This window comes from Ambystoma mexicanum, chromosome 4p, assembly GCF_040938575.1.
Source record: "Ambystoma mexicanum isolate Mex_15411 chromosome 4p, UKY_AmexF1_1, whole genome shotgun sequence".
Classification (NCBI taxonomy): domain Eukaryota; kingdom Metazoa; phylum Chordata; class Amphibia; order Caudata; family Ambystomatidae; genus Ambystoma; species Ambystoma mexicanum.
Window position 1 is genome coordinate 39,397,149 of NC_090927.1, and position 15,184 is coordinate 39,412,332.

A 15,184-nucleotide genomic window follows, 5' to 3' on the forward strand; every position below is an offset into this window, starting at 1 on the left:
GCGCTAAGAAGGCTCTGCTGGAGTATTTTTGGAGAACTTGGTGGAGAACCAGATCTGAGACAACGCTACTCACACAGTCCAGATAGAAATATTAAAATAAAATGCAGCTAGCCCCATTGGTTCTATGGTATTTTGCGATCATATTTCTTTTCTGCGTCAGTAAAGAATCCAATCCTGTGATTCACAAGGACCGCGTTGCGGTCTACTGAACATCATTCTCCTCTTCATGTTTAGAAAGGATATGTCCAATTGAATTTGCTGAAACAAAAAACACTTGTGCCCTCTCTGAGGCTCGAACTCAGGACCTTCAGATTATGAGACTGACGCGCTGCCTACTGCGCTAAGAAGGCTCCGTTGGAGGCTCTTTGGATAACCTGGTGGAGAGCATGATTTGAGACCACGCTACTCACAAAGTCCAGATAGAAATATTCAAATAAAACGCAGCTAGCCCCAATTGGTTCTTTGGTATTTGGCAATCATATTTCTTTTCTGCGTCAGTAAAGAATCCAATCCTGTGATTCACAAGGACCGCGTTGCGGTCTACTGAACATCATGCTCCTCTTCATGTTTAGAAAAAATATGTCCAATTGTATTTGTTGAAACAAAAAACACTTGTGCCCCCTCTGAGGCTCGAACTCAGGACCTTCAGATTATGAGACTGACGCGCTGCCTACTGCGCTAAGAAGGCTGCGATTTTATGATTTGTTGATGAAGATTATGTGACACAACTCCACACTCAAAACTCCAGAGAGAATACGATCCATCTGAAAAGCTTCACTTGAATGTATAGTGTTTTGTACTTCAGATGTCTTCCATTCATCAATCAAGAGTCCCATCCTTCGATGCTTGAATTTTGAGCTAGTTATTTTGATATGCTCCAAAACAGGTAAGATGCCACAAACTTCCAACCCCTCCCTCGCTGGATATATACCTAACTCTTTTCAGCCCTTTTTTCTTACCAGTTTTTAATTCTCCTCCCCCAAAGTCCCTTTTGTAAGCAGGTCGCTTTTTTTCCCATTTGCAGAGAGTTTTGCTCCTTTCCTATATATATATGCATGATTAATTATGTGTTTCCACTTCCATCATTTAGTTTTCTTGTGTGCGTTCAGCCGGTTTCGTTATACTCGCTGCTTACATCGCTTATGTCAGGTTTGTATTATGTCACAGTTTGTTATGCTGTTATTTGACATCAGATCTCATGCTGATATGCTTGCGGCTGGTGACAGGTAGCATGCCACAAAAACAAACCCCAAACTACATCATTATCACACCTGTGAGGCACACGGTTCATGAAGAGAGTCCAAACGCGCCCTCTAGTAACAGAGCAAGGTAACTGCCGGCCAGGTCAAGAAGGGTGGACGGGGCTGGGTTATGCAGATGAACTCCCAGAAGTTCCCAGACTGAACCCAAGAGGATTCCATCCTCCAGAACGCTTTATCCAGCCCATTAAAGCATCCAGCGGGCCACAGGAACATCCAGGAAGGCCAATCCAGGCTTTGCTCCTGAAGGAACTGTAGTTCAAAACCCACCCTCATTTAAAAGTGGCCAGGGTTCCTCCTAGCTTTTTGGTCTATAGAACCTGGCCGTTCGTGGCCGTTCGTGGCTGTTAGGGAGAATTCTCTGTTTAGGCTGAATTTCCCTACCTAGTGAGTCCCCCAGCAGCTTTGCTGGATTTCTGGGGTTTAATTTTTTTCTCCTGCCAAGAGTGAGACTCTTTTACCCTCACTCTTGGACATGTTGAAGTGTGTTTTCTTGGTTAAACCTTGTGTTGAATGGGCTATGGGGTCTTTTACTCCATAGGGCCTCATGTATTTTTGTGATGTGGGTCACACAGCACCCTCTGTGCCGTGACCCAGGGGTGTCCTAGGGACTCCCCAACATAGACTCCATACCCTGGGACTGACTACTGTCTCCCAGGGCATGTAAAGTCACCAAAGACTTTGCTAGTCTTGAATCCTGAACAGAACCAGTACAAACCATCATATTGTGGACGTACTGGCTGGGGCAATTCGATTGCCCCAGGGTCTGTTAGTCGAGGGGGCACGTCTCCGTCCCCCCTGATCGAGTTTTGGCTGGTGGCAGTGGAAACTACTTTTTATATTCGACCGCGAATATTTTCCTATGGGATTTCCCATTGTTTTAGGCTAACACATTTAATTATTTATTTACGGTAGCCTTAAACATACCGCCGTTTTATATATTTATTTTTATAACTCCGGTTGGGACTTTTTGCCAAAACTTGATTCTAAAATGGCGTTGGTGTTCGCCTCTGTAACTCTGACCCAAAGTGGAGCCCTTTGTTCCACTTTTGGCGGGCTTCTCCACAGAAGCCCTCCAAAGTGGTGCCACTCTGTCTGGGGTACTTAGGAGGGGTGGAGGGGGATTTAGGCACCCTGGACTGAGTTACCTTGGTAACTCAAGTCGCACTCCGTCCTGATTGGCCCAAGGGGTGAGCCGCCCGGCTCACCACTTAGCATGTTTGAGTGACAGCTAGGCTGGGTGAATGGGGGTTTGCTGCATAAAAGCAGGGCTTTGGGGACTGGGACTTCAGAAGTCGCCACAGGACCAAGAATCCGACGAGGGAAGAGCTGAGCCGACCTGCTTCGACGACACCACCCGGTGGAGCCCTGCTGAACCGTCTCACCACTTTTTCCCGACGACCGAGGAGAACTCTTAACGGAGTGGCTCCTTCCCTTGACTGGTGGGGACAACCAGTTTTCGCCTTCTTTCCGTTCTTTTGAGGTATCTCGTGGCCGCCTTGCCTGTGCCAAGCACCCCGGCATCCGGAATACCACACTTTACCCCCATACCGCGAAAGTCGGTACCAACCCTTTAACCGGAGGACTCCGCGGCTGGTTTCTTCCCGGGCAGTGCTACGACCTTTCTCTTCTGCTCTTCAGCGAGATATTCTTCTCCCCTGACCGACGTCGAGCCTTGCTGTCACTGCCTGGAACAACTGCCCCCGCTGGAGGATCCTTTCCGCTTAAGGTACTGTGTTCCGCCTGGCTTCCCTTGCTACCGACTGTACGGGGTAGATTTAGTCCCCGGCTTTCGAACCTGGGAGTGCCTGGGACACTTTGGCTAAACTTTCTGAGCCACTCTAAACTCTTTTTGACTCTTTGCAAGACCTTGAATCTCTAACTAACAGTGTGATCTTGGGCACATTTTCGCTCCGGCTACTCTAAGAGTGGGCCCTGCCTAGTGACTTTTGCTCACCTGTGACTTTATTCTTCTTTAAGCCTATTGCAAGTGTTCTGGACCTTAGAGTGGTGTGTCTAACCTATGTCTGCTTTTTCTCTCCCTTTCTTGGAAACTACTAGAGTGTCATCTAACGTTAAGCACTCACCTCTGTTTTAATTAAGTGGTGTTAACCTAGAGTTGTCTAGATAGGAGAAAGGATTGAATTTACTTTCATTATAACTGTGTTGAAGTGTTTTTACCATATTCGTTGCTAGAGTGTTTTTACTTATGTGTGTTTTTAAATAAATAACTATATTCTTTTGAAACCAAGCTCTGGTCAGTGTTTGCTTGTACTATTGTGTTTTGGTACATATTGTGTATACTTTGCATACTGCCTAACTCTTCTTGAGAGAAGTCTGACTGCTCAGCCACAGCTACCAGGTAAATCTGGGTGGTACAGACTGCTACCAAAGGGGTTTACTGCTCTACCTGTAGTCTTAAATCTTTTGCAGTGTTCCCCAAGGGAACTGCACAGGTTTCTGCCTAACACTGGTGTACAGCGGTGGGATTTGTATTGAGTATACATTTTATTGTGCTTTAGATACCTTAGTGCAACTAACCACAAAGCTTAGCACTGAAAAAGTAAAACCTCTAACATGTCAGTTATAGAAAGCTATAGTCAAGAGTCCCTTGCAGCCAAAACTGCTGATTGTTTAAGAGTGCTCTGTAAACATAAGGATCTCCTGACTAAGGGCAAGAAAATGGAGCTGATTGAAAGATTGTTAGCTAACCAAAGTCTGGGTGATGGTTCAGAGGAACCTACCACTCCAGCAACTGTAGATGACAGCGTTGAAGTTAACATGGAGCAAAATGTTGATGTTTCTGAGGAAGAGTCAGAAGAGGAGGGTGAGGCTGTTGTAACTGTCCCCCCTAGGCCTCTGCCTGCTCTACCTGCTGTGCCTACTGGACCTTTACCAGGTCCCACATTTAGTCCTCAGTACTTTGAACTGGAGAAAATGAAGCTAGAATTGGAGTATAAGAAACTTAATGCTCAAACTGACAAAGAACTAAGGCTAAGGGAAATGGAGCTCAAGTATGACTTAGAAATGAAGAAATTATCTGTTGAGAATGTTTCTCTCTCTGGCTCCTCTAGAAGTTCCAGTCCTAAAAGACCCCGGATGCCTAAAGAATTGGTTGGTATGTATGAGCCTAAGTTGGATGTGTTGGATTGGTTGTCTCTGTTTGAATATAATCATGGGCTCCAGAACATCACAGGAAATGACTTACTCACCTGGTTGTTCTCTAGGCTTCCCCCTGTTGCAACTGATGTGGTAATGGAGATGGGGGAGGAGGATAGGAAGGACTATGAATGTGTGAAACTAGCTTTAATAGCTAGGTTTGGGAAGACCCCTTCCCAGTATCTTAAGAGGTTTAGGAGCCTCAAAAAGCATGATGGTACCCCTTGGGCTACCTGGGTGAATGAATGTTTGAAAAACTTAGAGGGATGGATTAAGGGTTACAAGGTGAACACTTATGAAGGTATGAAGAATTTGTTTATGTTGGAGACTATTTATGATGCCTGCTCTCCTGAGCTCAGACAACACTTGGCTGATTCCAGGGAATTAGATTCCCGGAAACTAGCTAAGGCTGCTGACTTGTGGGTTGCCAACAGGGCCACTCACAAGGATTCTGGGGTAACTCAGAAGAAGGATGGGGAAAAACAGTCTAAGAAGGACTCCAAAGAGAATTCTAATACTACAAATTCCAAAGAGGGCCCCAAACAAAACTATAAGGGTAAGCCACAAGGGAAACCAAATCAGGCTAGTGTACCTTCTGGTCCCAGACCAGAAGGAGGTCAGAACAAGCCTCCATTCCAGCGAGCCTTTGGCTCATGCTTTGTTTGTAAGGCTACTGACCATGTGAAAGGAGATCCCAGATGTAAGGGTAAACCTTCAGGGGTCCAGCTTGCCTCCTTAGCCTTCGCTCCAGAAGAGGAAGTACATATGGCAAGTGGAAACTTTCTATTACTAGCTGATGAACCCACTGGAGTCTCAGCTAGTGTTTCTTTAGTCTCTCTGGGGTTGTGGGAGCAACAGAATTTAGATGTCTATAACTCTATCCCAGATAATACTAAAGAGTATTATAAGGACAGTGTCCAGGTGAATGGTCAGGAGACTCCTGCCATTAGGGACACTGGAGCCAGCATAACTGTGGTGGATGAATCATTTTTCAAGGCAGAGGATGTTGCTAAGGCACCCAAATGCCTCACCAAGTTAGCTGGTGGGCCTGTGCAGATGTGTCCCCAGTTACCAGTTCTCATCCAATGTAATGATATGGCTGTAAAAATACCTGTCAGTGTACAATGTGAAGTGCCAGGTAGGGTTCTGTTGGGTAATGACCTCAAAGCTCTTGGAGTTGTATCTCATACCCCCAGACCTCCTAGCAAAAGGTTTCAGGAACTCACAAAACCTGCAAGGGAGAAAACCCTGAGAGGGTTATCTCAGGAGATGATGACAGAAATCACTCCTCTACCACTGGAGCAACTTACTGCAGTAACTACCAGATCAGGAGCAAAGGGGCAACCCAAGACTCCTAGGAAAAAGCCAGCAGCAAGCACTCCAGTGCTTCCAACAAGGACTTCCCCGAGGTTGTCCAAAGTTACACCTGTAACTCCCCCTCCAGCTGAGGCTGAGAGGGAGGTACAACCCTGTGTGGTTGAGCTAGACTCTGAGGAAGAGCTAGAAGGAGGCCCCAACCTTATTGGAGATTTGGACCCTGAGGACCATCCTGAGCTGCAGTCTTTACTGGCAGAAGGTGGGCCTAGCAGGGCAGCTTTTCGTAAGGGGCAAAGAGAATGTCCAACTCTGGAGGGTCTCCGCCACCAGGCAGCTTCTCAAGCTGATGGGCAAGAGCCTGGGAAGTATAGGTTGCACTGGGAAGATGGCCTCTTCTACAGTGAACCCACTGAGTCTGAACCTGGAGACTACAAACGCCTTGTAGTCCCACAAGAAAACAGACAACAGTTCTTACAACTAGCCCATGAGATACCTTTGGCTGGCCACTTGAGTTTCAAGAAGACCAAGGAAAGGCTCTCACTCTACTTTTATTGGCCAAAGATGGGGGCTGAAGTAGATAGATATTGTAAGAGCTGCCATACCTGCCAGACTTCTGGTAAGGTTGGTTCCAAGAATGTGGCACCTTTAGTGCCTCTCCCAGTTGTGGGAGTCCCATTTGAGAGGGTAGGGATTGACATTGTTGGTCCCCTTGATCCTCCAACCTCCTCAGGCAACAGGTTTATCCTTGTTGTAGTAGACCATGCTACTAGATACCCTGAGGCCATTCCTATGAGGACTGTTACAGCTCCGGCTGTGGCTAAGGCCCTCCTTGGTATTTTTACCAGGGTTGGGTTTCCTAAGGAGGTAATCTCTGACAGGGGGTCAAACTTTATGTCCCACTACATGAAGGCCATGTGGAAAACCTGTGGAGTTACCTACAAGTTCTCAACCGCCTACCACCCTCAGACAAACGGGTTGGTTGAAAGGTTTAACAGAACCATGAAGAGCATGATAGGTGCTTTAGAAGAACCCCTTAAGAAAAAGTGGGACCTTCTACTGCCATGCCTTCTCTTTGCTTATAGAGAAGTCCCTCAGGAGGGAGTAGGTTATTCTCCCTTTGAGCTTCTCTATGGCCATCCAGTCAGAGGTCCATTGGCCCTGATTAAGGAGGGGTTGGAAGGTGCTCCTCCCCTCAAGCCAGTCAGAGTGACTGACTATGTGATAGGTCTCCGGAGGAGAATGTCACACATGATGGCAGAAGCAAGTGACAACTTGAAAGCTGGTCAAGCCCTGGTCAAACATTGGCACGACCAGAAGGCTAACATGGTTGAGTTTACTCAAGACCAGCTAGTTCTAGTTATGCTCCCAACAAGGCAGAGGGCCTTGCAAGACAAATGGATGGGACCCTTCAAGGTTGTGGGAAAACTTGGAGAGGTCAACTATCTGGTGGATCTGGGCAGACCCAGGGAAGCTCCTAGAGTCTTCCACACCAACCGACTAAAAGCATACATCTCCAGACCTGATGTAGGAGCCTTGCTTCTAGCTTCAGCTACAGAGGAGGAAGAGAGTGAATCTCTCCCTGATCTCCTCAGAGGTGTACCTTTAGATGAAAAAGTTGAAGGAGTCAATCTCTCTTCAGACCTGACACCTGAGCAACAAGAGGAGTGCAAATCTATGTTAAATCAGTTTGCCTCCCTGTTCTCACTGTCACCAGGCTTGACCCCTTGGGGCCAGCACGAGATACTCACTGGTGACTGTCTGCCAGTCAAAAGCAGAGGATACAGAATGTCAGAACATATCAGAGCCCACATCAAAGGAGAGGTCAAGAAGATGCTTGATCTCGGGGTAATAGAGCCCTCTACTAGTCCATGGTCTAGCCCAGTTGTGTTAGTACCAAAGGCAGGATCCAAAGACTTGAGATTCTGTGTGGACTATAGAGCTCTAAATGCAGTCACCAAGACTGATGCCCACCCTTTGCCCAGGACAGATGAGTTGGTGGATAAACTTGGTGCAGCCAAGTACCTCAGCACATTTGACCTGACGTCAGGCTATTGGCAAATAGCCCTGACAGACCATGCCAAGGAGAAAACTGCATTTTCGACCCCAGTTGGCTTGTACCAGTTTAAGGTCATGCCTTTTGGACTAAAAAATGCACCTGCCACATTCCAAAGGATGGTGAACCAGGTTCTGGCTGGGATGGAAGATTTCTGCATGGCATACTTGGATGACATTGCAGTCTTCAGCCACTCCTGGGAAGAACATGTGAACCACCTAGGACATGTGTTGCAGGCTCTGAAACAGGCCCATTTGACAATCAAAGCCAGTAAGTGCCAGATTGGTCAAAGTAAAGTGGTCTACCTTGGACATGAGGTAGGAGGTGGAGAAATAAGGCCTTTGCCCAGCAAGATTGAAGCTGTGCAAAATTGGACAACACCAACTACTCAAACCCAAGTGAGAGCTTTTCTAGGCCTCACTGGGTATTACAGGAATTTCATTGAGAACTATGGGACCATAGCTTCTCCACTGAATGTAATCTCCTCTCCCAAATTCCCTAAGAAGGTAAAATGGAATGAGGAGTGCAATCAGGCCTTTGAAAAACTGAAGAGAGCTCTTTGCCAGGCTCCAGTATTGAGAGCTCCTGACTACCACCAACCTTTCATTGTACAAACTGATGCTTCCAATGTAGGTATAGGTGCAGTTCTAAGCCAACTGGATGAGAAGGGTAGGGAGCACCCCATTTGCTTCATCAGTAGGAAACTGAAGGATCCTGAGACAAGGTGGGCAACTATCGAAAGAGAATGCTTTGCTATTGTGTGGGCACTGAAGAAGTTTAGGCCATACTTGTATGGTTCTACTTTTGTTATTCAGACTGACCACCAACCCTTGAGATGGTTAATGCAAATGAAGGGGGAAAATCCAAAACTATTGAGATGGTCAATCTGCCTGCAAGGGTTTGATTTCACCATTGAGCACAGGACAGGGTGTCACCATCAAAATGCTGATGGACTCTCTAGGATGTATATCATCGACTAGAGGTATGAGGTTCATCCAGGAGTGGATTAAATCCTCCTGTCCCTTAGTCTGGGGGGGGCGAGTGTTAGGGAGAATTCTCTGTTTAGGCTGAATTTCCCTACCTAGTGAGTCCCCCAGCAGCTTTGCTGGATTTCTGGGGTTTAATTTTTTTCTCCTGCCAAGAGTGAGACTCTTTTACCCTCACTCTTGGACATGTTGAAGTGTGTTTTCTTGGTTAAACCTTGTGTTGAATGGGCTATGGGGTCTTTTACTCCATAGGGCCTCATGTATTTTTGTGATGTGGGTCACACAGCACCCTCTGTGCCGTGACCCAGGGGTGTCCTAGGGACTCCCCAACATAGACTCCATACCCTGGGACTGACTACTGTCTCCCAGGGCATGTAAAGTCACCAAAGACTTTGCTAGTCTTGAATCCTGAACAGAACCAGTACAAACCATCATATTGTGGACGTACTGGCTGGGGCAATTCGATTGCCCCAGGGTCTGTTAGTCGAGGGGGCACGTCTCCGTCCCCCCTGATCGAGTTTTGGCTGGTGGCAGTGGAAACTACTTTTTATATTCGACCGCGAATATTTTCCTATGGGATTTCCCATTGTTTTAGGCTAACACATTTAATTATTTATTTACGGTAGCCTTAAACATACCGCCGTTTTATATATTTATTTTTATAACTCCGGTTGGGACTTTTTGCCAAAACTTGATTCTAAAATGGCGTTGGTGTTCGCCTCTGTAACTCTGACCCAAAGTGGAGCCCTTTGTTCCACTTTTGGCGGGCTTCTCCACAGAAGCCCTCCAAAGTGGTGCCACTCTGTCTGGGGTACTTAGGAGGGGTGGAGGGGGATTTAGGCACCCTGGACTGAGTTACCTTGGTAACTCAAGTCGCACTCCGTCCTGATTGGCCCAAGGGGTGAGCCGCCCGGCTCACCACTTAGCATGTTTGAGTGACAGCTAGGCTGGGTGAATGGGGGTTTGCTGCATAAAAGCAGGGCTTTGGGGACTGGGACTTCAGAAGTCGCCACAGGACCAAGAATCCGACGAGGGAAGAGCTGAGCCGACCTGCTTCGACGACACCACCCGGTGGAGCCCTGCTGAACCGTCTCACCACTTTTTCCCGACGACCGAGGAGAACTCTTAACGGAGTGGCTCCTTCCCTTGACTGGTGGGGACAACCAGTTTTCGCCTTCTTTCCGTTCTTTTGAGGTATCTCGTGGCCGCCTTGCCTGTGCCAAGCACCCCGGCATCCGGAATACCACACTTTACCCCCATACCGCGAAAGTCGGTACCAACCCTTTAACCGGAGGACTCCGCGGCTGGTTTCTTCCCGGGCAGTGCTACGACCTTTCTCTTCTGCTCTTCAGCGAGATATTCTTCTCCCCTGACCGACGTCGAGCCTTGCTGTCACTGCCTGGAACAACTGCCCCCGCTGGAGGATCCTTTCCGCTTAAGGTACTGTGTTCCGCCTGGCTTCCCTTGCTACCGACTGTACGGGGTAGATTTAGTCCCCGGCTTTCGAACCTGGGAGTGCCTGGGACACTTTGGCTAAACTTTCTGAGCCACTCTAAACTCTTTTTGACTCTTTGCAAGACCTTGAATCTCTAACTAACAGTGTGATCTTGGGCACATTTTCGCTCCGGCTACTCTAAGAGTGGGCCCTGCCTAGTGACTTTTGCTCACCTGTGACTTTATTCTTCTTTAAGCCTATTGCAAGTGTTCTGGACCTTAGAGTGGTGTGTCTAACCTATGTCTGCTTTTTCTCTCCCTTTCTTGGAAACTACTAGAGTGTCATCTAACGTTAAGCACTCACCTCTGTTTTAATTAAGTGGTGTTAACCTAGAGTTGTCTAGATAGGAGAAAGGATTGAATTTACTTTCATTATAACTGTGTTGAAGTGTTTTTACCATATTCGTTGCTAGAGTGTTTTTACTTATGTGTGTTTTTAAATAAATAACTATATTCTTTTGAAACCAAGCTCTGGTCAGTGTTTGCTTGTACTATTGTGTTTTGGTACATATTGTGTATACTTTGCATACTGCCTAACTCTTCTTGAGAGAAGTCTGACTGCTCAGCCACAGCTACCAGGTAAATCTGGGTGGTACAGACTGCTACCAAAGGGGTTTACTGCTCTACCTGTAGTCTTAAATCTTTTGCAGTGTTCCCCAAGGGAACTGCACAGGTTTCTGCCTAACACTGGTGTACAGCGGTGGGATTTGTATTGAGTATACATTTTATTGTGCTTTAGATACCTTAGTGCAACTAACCACAAAGCTTAGCACTGAAAAAGTAAAACCTCTAACATGTCAGTTATAGAAAGCTATAGTCAAGAGTCCCTTGCAGCCAAAACTGCTGATTGTTTAAGAGTGCTCTGTAAACATAAGGATCTCCTGACTAAGGGCAAGAAAATGGAGCTGATTGAAAGATTGTTAGCTAACCAAAGTCTGGGTGATGGTTCAGAGGAACCTACCACTCCAGCAACTGTAGATGACAGCGTTGAAGTTAACATGGAGCAAAATGTTGATGTTTCTGAGGAAGAGTCAGAAGAGGAGGGTGAGGCTGTTGTAACTGTCCCCCCTAGGCCTCTGCCTGCTCTACCTGCTGTGCCTACTGGACCTTTACCAGGTCCCACATTTAGTCCTCAGTACTTTGAACTGGAGAAAATGAAGCTAGAATTGGAGTATAAGAAACTTAATGCTCAAACTGACAAAGAACTAAGGCTAAGGGAAATGGAGCTCAAGTATGACTTAGAAATGAAGAAATTATCTGTTGAGAATGTTTCTCTCTCTGGCTCCTCTAGAAGTTCCAGTCCTAAAAGACCCCGGATGCCTAAAGAATTGGTTGGTATGTATGAGCCTAAGTTGGATGTGTTGGATTGGTTGTCTCTGTTTGAATATAATCATGGGCTCCAGAACATCACAGGAAATGACTTACTCACCTGGTTGTTCTCTAGGCTTCCCCCTGTTGCAACTGATGTGGTAATGGAGATGGGGGAGGAGGATAGGAAGGACTATGAATGTGTGAAACTAGCTTTAATAGCTAGGTTTGGGAAGACCCCTTCCCAGTATCTTAAGAGGTTTAGGAGCCTCAAAAAGCATGATGGTACCCCTTGGGCTACCTGGGTGAATGAATGTTTGAAAAACTTAGAGGGATGGATTAAGGGTTACAAGGTGAACACTTATGAAGGTATGAAGAATTTGTTTATGTTGGAGACTATTTATGATGCCTGCTCTCCTGAGCTCAGACAACACTTGGCTGATTCCAGGGAATTAGATTCCCGGAAACTAGCTAAGGCTGCTGACTTGTGGGTTGCCAACAGGGCCACTCACAAGGATTCTGGGGTAACTCAGAAGAAGGATGGGGAAAAACAGTCTAAGAAGGACTCCAAAGAGAATTCTAATACTACAAATTCCAAAGAGGGCCCCAAACAAAACTATAAGGGTAAGCCACAAGGGAAACCAAATCAGGCTAGTGTACCTTCTGGTCCCAGACCAGAAGGAGGTCAGAACAAGCCTCCATTCCAGCGAGCCTTTGGCTCATGCTTTGTTTGTAAGGCTACTGACCATGTGAAAGGAGATCCCAGATGTAAGGGTAAACCTTCAGGGGTCCAGCTTGCCTCCTTAGCCTTCGCTCCAGAAGAGGAAGTACATATGGCAAGTGGAAACTTTCTATTACTAGCTGATGAACCCACTGGAGTCTCAGCTAGTGTTTCTTTAGTCTCTCTGGGGTTGTGGGAGCAACAGAATTTAGATGTCTATAACTCTATCCCAGATAATACTAAAGAGTATTATAAGGACAGTGTCCAGGTGAATGGTCAGGAGACTCCTGCCATTAGGGACACTGGAGCCAGCATAACTGTGGTGGATGAATCATTTTTCAAGGCAGAGGATGTTGCTAAGGCACCCAAATGCCTCACCAAGTTAGCTGGTGGGCCTGTGCAGATGTGTCCCCAGTTACCAGTTCTCATCCAATGTAATGATATGGCTGTAAAAATACCTGTCAGTGTACAATGTGAAGTGCCAGGTAGGGTTCTGTTGGGTAATGACCTCAAAGCTCTTGGAGTTGTATCTCATACCCCCAGACCTCCTAGCAAAAGGTTTCAGGAACTCACAAAACCTGCAAGGGAGAAAACCCTGAGAGGGTTATCTCAGGAGATGATGACAGAAATCACTCCTCTACCACTGGAGCAACTTACTGCAGTAACTACCAGATCAGGAGCAAAGGGGCAACCCAAGACTCCTAGGAAAAAGCCAGCAGCAAGCACTCCAGTGCTTCCAACAAGGACTTCCCCGAGGTTGTCCAAAGTTACACCTGTAACTCCCCCTCCAGCTGAGGCTGAGAGGGAGGTACAACCCTGTGTGGTTGAGCTAGACTCTGAGGAAGAGCTAGAAGGAGGCCCCAACCTTATTGGAGATTTGGACCCTGAGGACCATCCTGAGCTGCAGTCTTTACTGGCAGAAGGTGGGCCTAGCAGGGCAGCTTTTCGTAAGGGGCAAAGAGAATGTCCAACTCTGGAGGGTCTCCGCCACCAGGCAGCTTCTCAAGCTGATGGGCAAGAGCCTGGGAAGTATAGGTTGCACTGGGAAGATGGCCTCTTCTACAGTGAACCCACTGAGTCTGAACCTGGAGACTACAAACGCCTTGTAGTCCCACAAGAAAACAGACAACAGTTCTTACAACTAGCCCATGAGATACCTTTGGCTGGCCACTTGAGTTTCAAGAAGACCAAGGAAAGGCTCTCACTCTACTTTTATTGGCCAAAGATGGGGGCTGAAGTAGATAGATATTGTAAGAGCTGCCATACCTGCCAGACTTCTGGTAAGGTTGGTTCCAAGAATGTGGCACCTTTAGTGCCTCTCCCAGTTGTGGGAGTCCCATTTGAGAGGGTAGGGATTGACATTGTTGGTCCCCTTGATCCTCCAACCTCCTCAGGCAACAGGTTTATCCTTGTTGTAGTAGACCATGCTACTAGATACCCTGAGGCCATTCCTATGAGGACTGTTACAGCTCCGGCTGTGGCTAAGGCCCTCCTTGGTATTTTTACCAGGGTTGGGTTTCCTAAGGAGGTAATCTCTGACAGGGGGTCAAACTTTATGTCCCACTACATGAAGGCCATGTGGAAAACCTGTGGAGTTACCTACAAGTTCTCAACCGCCTACCACCCTCAGACAAACGGGTTGGTTGAAAGGTTTAACAGAACCATGAAGAGCATGATAGGTGCTTTAGAAGAACCCCTTAAGAAAAAGTGGGACCTTCTACTGCCATGCCTTCTCTTTGCTTATAGAGAAGTCCCTCAGGAGGGAGTAGGTTATTCTCCCTTTGAGCTTCTCTATGGCCATCCAGTCAGAGGTCCATTGGCCCTGATTAAGGAGGGGTTGGAAGGTGCTCCTCCCCTCAAGCCAGTCAGAGTGACTGACTATGTGATAGGTCTCCGGAGGAGAATGTCACACATGATGGCAGAAGCAAGTGACAACTTGAAAGCTGGTCAAGCCCTGGTCAAACATTGGCACGACCAGAAGGCTAACATGGTTGAGTTTACTCAAGACCAGCTAGTTCTAGTTATGCTCCCAACAAGGCAGAGGGCCTTGCAAGACAAATGGATGGGACCCTTCAAGGTTGTGGGAAAACTTGGAGAGGTCAACTATCTGGTGGATCTGGGCAGACCCAGGGAAGCTCCTAGAGTCTTCCACACCAACCGACTAAAAGCATACATCTCCAGACCTGATGTAGGAGCCTTGCTTCTAGCTTCAGCTACAGAGGAGGAAGAGAGTGAATCTCTCCCTGATCTCCTCAGAGGTGTACCTTTAGATGAAAAAGTTGAAGGAGTCAATCTCTCTTCAGACCTGACACCTGAGCAACAAGAGGAGTGCAAATCTATGTTAAATCAGTTTGCCTCCCTGTTCTCACTGTCACCAGGCTTGACCCCTTGGGGCCAGCACGAGATACTCACTGGTGACTGTCTGCCAGTCAAAAGCAGAGGATACAGAATGTCAGAACATATCAGAGCCCACATCAAAGGAGAGGTCAAGAAGATGCTTGATCTCGGGGTAATAGAGCCCTCTACTAGTCCATGGTCTAGCCCAGTTGTGTTAGTACCAAAGGCAGGATCCAAAGACTTGAGATTCTGTGTGGACTATAGAGCTCTAAATGCAGTCACCAAGACTGATGCCCACCCTTTGCCCAGGACAGATGAGTTGGTGGATAAACTTGGTGCAGCCAAGTACCTCAGCACATTTGACCTGACGTCAGGCTATTGGCAAATAGCCCTGACAGACCATGCCAAGGAGAAAACTGCATTTTCGACCCCAGTTGGCTTGTACCAGTTTAAGGTCATGCCTTTTGGACTAAAAAATGCACCTGCCACATTCCAAAGGATGGTGAACCAGGTTCTGGCTGGGATGGAAGATTTCTGCATGGCATACTTG

The 15,184-nt window shown here is 47.1% G+C and overlaps 3 non-coding genes across 3 annotated transcripts in view; all 3 read right to left on the reverse strand.

Annotated features, from left to right (window-relative positions):
* TRNAM-CAU (transfer RNA methionine (anticodon CAU)) overlaps window positions 1–13 on the reverse strand; it is a 73-nt gene extending 60 nt beyond the window's left edge. Inside the window, exon 1 of the tRNA in view lies at window positions 1–13. This exon is cut by the window's left edge and continues 60 nt beyond it. This is a non-coding gene — a tRNA (tRNA-Met).
* A 264-nt stretch (window positions 14–277) lies between these two features.
* Window positions 278–350, reverse strand: TRNAM-CAU (transfer RNA methionine (anticodon CAU)). The gene has a single exon. It is a non-coding gene; the product is annotated as a tRNA-Met (tRNA).
* Window positions 351–615: 265 nt separating this feature from the next.
* On the reverse strand, window positions 616–688 carry TRNAM-CAU (transfer RNA methionine (anticodon CAU)). The gene has a single exon. It is a non-coding gene; the product is annotated as a tRNA-Met (tRNA).
* Window positions 689–15,184: the final 14,496 nt, after the last annotated feature.